Below are 9,540 nucleotides of genomic sequence, written 5' to 3'. Positions count from 1 at the left end.
ATATTGTGCATATTATTCTGTAATATCAAAGCAAAAGTCCTGGGAGAATTCTTAATGAACTGGCTTATGATGGATAATTTATGCCTTTTAATTGCAGTTAAGTGAACTCTTACTAATAATATTAACATTTAAATTAGTGCGAATAGGTCAGGGATTAAACTTAAATTCTTGATCCTTGTTGCATACAGATGACCGATTGTACATAATACAATAAACGGACCAGTTTAAATAATACAATAATCACACTTTTTTACATCTTGCTTAGTTCTTTTGTAAGAGTTGTGTGTTCAGAAGGGATGTGCTGGGGGACCCTTTTATAAGTGCAAATATTTCACCTGTAGTAATCAATTGCTCATCAGTGATCCGGCCCTGAGGGACCAGCCGAAGGCCGCAGTCACCTGCAGGGAGGCTCCTCAGAAGCTCCTGTATCCTCGGGCCTTCCCGTGTTTACCAGCGTGCTGTTACAACCCAAGCAAAGTCCTTAATAGCAGTCAGTGTGTCGCTTGCAAATATGACACTAGAGCTGAGGGGTGGGGACAAGTGTGTGTTTTAAGGAGGGGTGTAAATGGCTACAGTAAGTTTTAAAGGAATTCTTCACCATACATGCTAACCTTGATATTCTGAAAGGAAACTCTCAGTCCTGATTTATGCTATTCCGGGCGGTGCTAGCGTGATCCCCTAGCTTTTATCGACCTGCTAGCATTTTTACCTTTTTTACCAGGGCAATCGGTGAATAGGTACATTCATGACAATTACCGAGGGTTATTTGGTGATTGACCGCAGAACAGTGTATTTTAAGTCTTCTGTTTTGTAACTGAACTGATAAAAGAAAAAAAATCCTTAGTCTGTATTGTGTAAGTGCAATTAGCTCTGAGTCTGTTTCTACTTGTAAATATTTTTATCAAAATTTGATGCTGTGACATGTACGAAAAGAAAATGATAAATCACTTGTGATTGAGTCATTGTGCATTATGAATTATGACAATTATTCTTACATGTTCTGCAGTGATTCTGACTGGCAGTCGGAATGTGAAATGAAATCTTAGTAAGATGTCCTTCAGCATTGAACATTCTGCGTTTTCTCGTGAAATGCATCGTGCTTTCTCTGCTTGACAGGATGGATCTGCATTTCATTGAAAACTGTCAAAATCTGCTGGTTTGATTCAATTTGTTCTTTTCTTCACCATGGAGAAGATACAGTCGAGTACACAATGAAACCTTGAAAGAGCAGAATTGGCCGTACGGTAACTGTCTTTCTGTACGACGTGTTCTGAGGGATAGTTGACGGATGCTGTAGCTAATTATAGCTTGTAACATTTTACATCTTCTGGCTATTATCAGTAGAACTTGGATATTTAAAGTTTTTTTTTGTCATTTGGGTGCAAAAAGAAAACACTTCTACTGTTTTATTTTCTTGATTTATTTTTGTTGAACATTACTGGTATTTTTCCTGCCCTGGTGATGGTACAGGCAGCACTATCACTGCTCTTGGCATGGCCAGCAGGGCCTTTCATAAGTCGGGAGCATAAAAGTGAGAGCTGTGGAGAGGGAGAGAGAAGAAAGCCCTTGGACATCAGCACTGCTGTGAGGACCTCTTCAACCGGTCACATGGTCAGCCACATCTTACACTGCAGTGAGTGGATGTGTGTATTTGGTTTGGTTTTTATAGGAGATAAACTGTCTGGGAGTCCAAGGGAAACGAAGCCAGAGGGGAATTAATCCACAACATCAAATGCAGCTTCCACAGAGTGAACGCGAGAAGTTTGCAAGGATGATACTCTTAAGGGTTGTCTGGTACATCCATAAAGGTCCTGACAACACAGGATACCTAAAGCACTTCAACCTTCATGGCTTAGACTGAGAAGTTTTTTTTGTTACATGACACTCCGTAATGGTTTCCACATTTTAGAATTCAACACATGAACAAGACTGATGTTTTCCTGTGTGTTTCTCAACATAATTACCTTTCACACCGACACTGGGTTTTGAAGAACGCACATGCTCGTGAAGGTGAGCTTTTCTCTCCGGTCTCTTGTCTCGTGGCTGCATGGCTCCCTGCGAGATGTGTGAACAGCGGACTACAGCTCCCACACTTTTGCGTTCCATGCACTGTGTTGTCAGAAGCTCTGTTAACAAGTTGTTTTATTGCTCATTCTTCAGAGCCAATTACCACAGGTGTTTAATGACACACCTCCACACCCCACAGTGGCACTGAAAGCAGCGTCACTGAATTTTCTGAGGCTTTTCACATCCCTCAGTGATGGTGTGTTGTTAAATACACATGGAAGGTACTGGGAGAAAGCTGACTTATTAGCACAGAATTTGAAGATTTGTGTTTTTTGTAAACTATATTCTTAGTAATAGTCTTCCAAAGCTTAATCTCTGTTTTTAGACTTTTATATTTTATGAATAAGTTATACAACATAATGTAAATGAACATAATGTTTTTAATGGAATAACATGAAATATAAGTAAATTCAGGCACTACAGGAAATTAAAGCTTCAGTATAACCTTATCAATGTTAGACTAAAACAATTTCTGATTCCCAGCGGCTCCATTGACAGTTACTTGAAAGCATTTTAATGTTGTGCATTGCAGCATCATGCTCTGTCAACCTATTTACTGCTATCAGCCTTGGTCCCCTCTGACCACATGGGGGCAATCATTCATGAAAGATTCTATTTGCCCTTTGAAAGATACCAAAATCCCCATTAACCATAAATTCACTGTTGCTTGAGAAGTATTAATTACATAACAGAGGAGAGTGAAGGGTTATTGCAGAGAGCAAACTGTATATGAGTGAGTGAATGAGTGTGTATATGCATACACACACCATGGAGAAAACAAGGTTTGTTCTGCTGTGCAAGGTATGTGTGCCATGTACTTTGCAAGGTTTAAAGCAAGCATGGCTGAACAGCTGTATTCAGACCCAGTACTCATGAATTGTCCCTGACAATTCATCAATCAAAATTAAATTGAAGGTGACACATTTGAGAACATAATTCCAGATACAGGTTCTTGGTGTTAGGAGTGCCATATTCCTGACATAACATCTTGACAGATACTCTAATCTTAACCATGACGCCGACGCAATCACAATTTTATGCATTCAGATATACCATTGACGTTAAAGGTTTATGAGTTTTGTATTGAGGATGGACAGGGTGGAAGCAAAGCAAAAGCAAAATGTGGGTCAGGTTTTGTTTCCCAGTGCCATGTAATATCAGGACAAATAAAACATGACATGAAAATTGGTTTTGCAGTTTCCGAGTTATTTGTTCATGACATGAACGCAATTCATCTTCGTGAGGTCATCCGTACCGTGGCCCCGCCCACAAGCAGGGTTTTACTGTGACGACATTCAAGCTCCGCCCCAACGCAAACTCAGGGTCCACGTTCATTTCATTCTTGCTCTCATTCCGCGCATACTTCACATCGTTGTAGATACACTGACTATCTGCATTCTCAAACCAGACAGTCTGAGGGTTAAAAAAAAGTAGTCCACTGGGTTTAGCTTCGTTTCTGTTCACTAAGCTTGATTAAACAGGTCAAAAGCACATGTATTAATTTATGGTGTTTCAGGTAAGTCGGCTACCACAAGTTGTCACTGTCCAGAAGTTTATGCTATTGTGATGTTCTTATATTGTTCACGTGATAGCAAAAAAAATGTTAGTTTCGTAGTTTTGTTAAAATGTCCATAAGTGTGAAAGTGTATTTTGTAATATGGTATCTCGCTTTAGTGACAGAGAAACGCAAACGGGTTTCTTTGGGTTTGACGCTCGCGCGGGGTTCGGCGCTCGAGGCGCGTCTTCACTAATAAACTTAGCTAGCAGGCTAGCTGGCTACGCTTGTTTTCGCAGTTTGAGGCGGACATTAATAAATAGTATAGGCTTTGACCAGCAAATGATAGTTTTGTTTAACTTTTTTAAATCGTCAAGTGTGACTAAAAATGCTTCTCTTCGCCCGTCCCCTAGCTAGTTGCCTCGACAGTGGACACAACATCACTTTGGCCGTCACAACATTTCCCTGAAGCCGGGAACACACCGACCGGCCAACTTAGATCCTCGACGAAAGCTACGAGTTTGATTTCTTCCTGTAAGTTATTATTATTATTTGACATAATAACTTGCCCGTGCTTCTGGTTTTAGTCGACGTTTTTTTAAGTGAATAGTTAGCTCAAGTGCGATTGTGTCTGCCTCGGTCAACGTTATGTACGCTCGCTATGATTTGAACGTTAATTCGGTTAAGGGATCAACTTGTGCTACGGTGGCCGAGTTGCGCCTCTGGATCTGGTGGATCTAGTGGATCTGTGGATCTCTCCTGGTTTGGACTCGCGTCTGTTGTCGGTACCCCGCTTTAAGCATGCAGTACTTGTGAACGGTTTGAGCTCGATGGGTGAGAGGAAAGTCCAGGATTTGTTCACCGGCCCTTGTTAATAATTAATTTCAGTATTTTGAAAGCTCCACCAGACCTACGGCGTCTGTCCGTCCCTGGGATATCTTCTTTTAAAACGCTCTCTAGGCGTTACTTAACTGACATTCATGTTATTTAGACGGTAACTTTTACGTCTATTGTACATCTATAGTCTATTGTATCCTGTCCTGCAGTACGTGAACGGCTATAATTCATAAAATAATGTACGGATGCGCCAAACGAGTGTTTCCTCCTGTTCTCTGTGTTACTAATTTGACATTTTGTTGAAAGTAGTTGTCGTGTGCGGCTTTTCCATTCAGAATAAAAAGGTGACTGCTTTTATACTAAGTTGTCTCAAAACTAAATTGTTCCTCTGATGTCTGTCATTGTTCGTTCCTTGCAGATAAGATAAAATAAAGATGCAGATAAGACAAAAGAAAGATGCTATCACATCTGCAGCGTTATATTAAGCTACAGTTTTAAGTTGTAAGGTCCTTTCATGAGGGAGGTGGGGGGTCACACGTATAAGTGTTATTATAACCAGCCCTTGTCTTTTATGTACTCGCATTATTGACAGTTGCAGTTGGGTGCAATGTTTTGTGTTATTTGTATATTTTATCGTCTTAGGCTTTTGTTCATAATTGTTTCATAAAATTATTGGAAAAACTATAGCTCAATATGTGGTGATTGTAACTTATTAAATAATTAGGCGTTTCCCTGAATTTGTTGTCTGAATTTAATGCAAACTCTGGTATCAGAACAATAGAAAAAAGGTGCCCAAACTTAGTACATAGGGCCTCCTTCTGGGAGAAATAGGATTGTGGGAAAATGGGGGGGGGGGTATTTTATTGTTCCGGTTGTCGTTGAGCGGGAAGCTGGTGAGGGCCCAGAATCACTACACAAACAGTCCTGTTCTTGTGTTGACATCTGGTTTAGTGCTTAACGCACCTGTAGGCTAAAAGATGTTAAACTGCATGTTGGCTCATTCAGAGTAGCAGTCGTTTGTGTGACCAATCCCCGTCTCTCTCGGTCCAGTCAGGAGCCTTTTGTCATGCCAGCAACAGGCGTTAGTAGTGTAGGCACCAGATGGTGAGCCTTGATGCTATCTGGTAATTTAGCTTATCAGTGTCATTATAGTGTGTCAAAACCCCCCCCCCCCCCCCCCACCCCTTTCTCTTTCATGTCTTTGTATGCGGGCGAGCTGCACAACCAAGCTGCTCAGGTGTGGGCTAGCAGAGGTTTCTGTGTTAAACAGAGCACTGGCTTAAAACAGTAGCTGTCGTCATGGGGGTGTCCTTCACATGATGATGCAGAAGAATTGGTGTGTGTCATGTTTTCCAGGGCTGAAGCATTACTGGTTATAGCAGTGCTACTCAGGGAGGGGTGCAGTGGGTCACAAAGCCAGAGCATATTTCTTGATTCCTTACTGCCCCCCCCCCCCCCCCCCCCCCCATTGAATGTGTGTTCTGAACATTTTAACAGGCCACGTGTCCCTGTAATCTGTTAGATGTTTTGAATGCTTTACCCGTGTTGTATGGATGCTTCACCATGGTCATGTGTGTGTGTGAGGAACACGCTGCAGTAAATTTCACTGTTGGAACACTGTGTCCATAAATCAAAGCCCGGTAGGTTCCTAACTCATGCTGCATGGGCGGTTGGCATGGTTATGTGATTTTCCATGACAAGTTTGCAGAGGGTGCATATGGAGACACCTTAGCAGTGTTTTACTTGCTCCTCTGCTGTTCATCTTAGTGTTGACCTGAAAATCCACAGTTTAGCCTCACGGGTGGACGGCACCAACCCAAACTGCCCTCACCACGTCGCCTGTACAAACATGAGATCTTTGACTGCTGCTTTTAAAAGAATGCTAGTGCTACTTGCTAATTTGTATTTAGGAACAGAAGAAAACAGTTTTCTATACCAGGTTATCTCCAACTAATTACAGCATTGTCATGTATGAACAATGGCGTTTGTTAAAGATTTAATTATTACATTGCAATTGTTTAATAAAGTTATGACATACCTTTGCTGTTTAATGGTTCAGATGAAGAAGCTTTATCAAAAAAGCTTTGTCAGTCTTTAATACACAGCACCTTTACAGCAACAGGTGCTTTTCCCTCTTTCTCTCATGTCTGCAGTGCAGCTGTAAGAATAAGATTAGTCCTGTATTTGTTGGAGAAAATAGATTTGGTGACCTAAATGATCACCTACAGTACAAGCACAGCGTTCTCAGCGTGAGAGGGCCAGTGTTTCACATTTAAATGGTGGGGATATTTGGAAGATACTCTGCTGATATTCAGTAACACAGCAGCTGAATCGGTCACAAAATGTTACGTGTTAAATTTGCCGGTTTGAGCCACGGATGGATGGGTAGCACAATATTTTCATTGCTCTATAGAGATGTAGCTGTTTTTTTTTTTCACTTCTTCTTCCGTCTTCAGTTGAAGCTGGGTAATAATGTATGTACACAACACAGTCCTGGTGTATTTTTCTGAATGTATTTCCTGCTCTGGCAGCTAAACAAATCAAACACACTGGCAGAAGACGGGGGATGCTGGGAAGGAGGGGGGGCTGGTGGAGAAAATTCATATGTAATGAAATTTGGGTTGTACGTTTGTCAGGGTGGGACAATAGCGCAGTGGGAGGGGTGTGTGGCAGGGCACGGGTGGCTGTCTTTGTTCCAGGAGCCCAGGGACAATAGGGCGTCCTCAGTGGCCCTGGGCAAACAGGAGGCTTGCACCATGCCTGCAGTCACAAAGGGGCTACGCACTAGAATGGGGGGATGCAGAAGTGTGTGTGTGTGTGTGTGTGTGTGTGTGTGTGTGTGTGTGTGTGTGTGTGTGTGTGTGTGTGTGTGTGTGTGTGTGTGTGTGTGTGTGTGTGTGTGTACATACGTATACAAAGCCAGAGTGGGTTTTTTTTTCTTCTGTACACTTCTTTTTCCTCTCTCATCTTGAAGTCTTTTTAGCTATAAGGAAGGCTCTGACTATCGTAAGAGACTCAACATGAAAGTCGTCAGTCTCCAGATGACTCTGTCTCTGTGCTGAAGACAAACCTCAAACCCAGTGTTCCGTTAACCACGAGAGTAATCACAGCTCAACAGTTTCCTCTTGCCATATACACAGCAGTGACATGGCCTTTCTCCTACCAGGCAGCAAAACACACACACACACACACACATACAGACACACACACACCACACACACAGAGAGCCTTTCTCATCTTAGAGTTTTTAAACCTGAAGGGGTAAACAAATACCTTGTTAGCCTTTATGGGTTGTGGATTAGAGAATACATTTTTCATGGTTCTGTAAGCTAAGGGTTATTTATTTAATTGTGGGGTTTTTTTTTCTATTAATTTTTTTCTACTTAGCAGTGAGAACACAAAAGCATGCATTCTCATTTAGTAAATGTACTTGTCCTGTACTGACCTTCTGTGTGGTTGGCATATTTTGCCCTCTACAGTCAGTGGGCCAGTCTTGATGACCACATTAAAATGAAGTGGTGCTGACCAGGCCAGTGAGGGAAAACCTCAGTGCTGGCTTTTGGTCATTCATTGACCCGCGCTGTTTATTATTGTTTTGTGTTTAAATGTGTTCGTTCACTTCTTTTTGTTTTGTTTTGAAAAATTACTAAGGACAGTTCAGTAGGGTCTAAGAAAATGTATATTGTCAGTCTAAATGTTTCCTGGTGGTGCTGCACCACACACACACGTCTCTTTGAATATTTATCGTACACTCAATGCGTGCTTTGTTCCCTCTTTACAAAAGTGTGTATTTCCCAGCAGTAAGCTGTACCTGTGTCTGGAGCACACAGCCAGACTCCACGACACCCTGCTCAGCTCCAGTCTCCCGCTGTGTTGGGCCGGGGAGGTTATGAGCTCCCATCGGCCTTTCTTCTCAGGAGCTCCCACTTATTTAAACAAGTCTTGGCCTCCGTTTCCTGGAGGCGGTAGTGCGGGATGGTGTTGGCTGGAGCAGTACCCCAGGAAGGCTGGATAATAGTAGGCTGACTCAGCAAAACAACAACCACCGTGAGAAGAATGGCGCTTGTGAAGTGCTGGTGGTATACATCAGGCGCACAAAGCCTGGGAGTCGGCCGCTCCTGGATGGGTTCTCCACAATGCCCGCAGGAAGTGGACTTTGAGCGTGGCCTCTGGCACGGTACCGGACCACAGGAAATGATGTAAAAGTGGCTGAATGAGTTCGCCGCTCTGAGTGGCCTTTGCCTCCCAAAGATGGCAGCACCTTTTTTTCCTTTTCCACTTTAAGCTGGAGAACTGAGAGATTAGGGAGGTGTATCCGAAACACACACAGCTGAAAGAAGTAGCTGTTTCCGTCCGGTTAAATGAATGCAGGATATTAATATCTTCTCAATAAACGAGCACCTGTGGACTGAACAATTAGATTCAAACAATTGTAAGAAGGCGAGTGATGTGTTTGATTTGCTTATTTATTCTTGTGTTTGTGTGTACGCGCGTTGTGTGTGTGTGTGTGTGCGCGCGTTGTGTGTGTGTGTGTGTGTGTGTGTGTGTGTGTGTGTGTGTGCTGGAGATATTGAACCATGGTTATTGCTTCCATTTTGCTATCACAAATGGCACAATGTTGATGCTTTATACAGAGGAGAGGCTGCCCCCCACCCTGGTCTGATTTATTTGTTTGTTTGTTTATTCTTCCTTTCTTTTCCGACCCTCTGGCACCCTGTCTGAGTGCAGGGTCACCGAGGTCAGCAGGCCAGCAGGACTGGCTTCAGGAGCAGCTGTAGATTAAGATTGCCAGCTGATCTGTGGCTGTTGAGATTTTAAAGTCCTCTGCGTACGGTCCCGTGTTTGAGAAGCAGATAAAGTCCAATTTACACTGCACTGTGCTCTAAAGGAAGAGTTTGAAGTCCTGCTTACACAGGCAGAAATTAACACTCGTCATGTTCTATTACATGCGGTCAGAACCAGTGCGGTTATAAAGGAAAAAAAGAGACGGCAGTGTTGGGGCAGTGCTGGATCTGGACGGGCATGTTGGGGCAGTGCTGGATCTGGACGGCAGTGTTGGGCAGGCTGGATCTGGACGGCAGTGCTGGATCTGGATGCATGACTGCTTCTGTCTTGTTGCTCGCTGCACTCGTGATCAGCGA

The sequence above is a fragment of the Brachyhypopomus gauderio genome, unplaced genomic scaffold (assembly GCF_052324685.1).
Source record: "Brachyhypopomus gauderio isolate BG-103 unplaced genomic scaffold, BGAUD_0.2 sc365, whole genome shotgun sequence".
Taxonomy (NCBI): domain Eukaryota; kingdom Metazoa; phylum Chordata; class Actinopteri; order Gymnotiformes; family Hypopomidae; genus Brachyhypopomus; species Brachyhypopomus gauderio.
This window is presented reverse-complemented; position numbering follows the sequence as displayed.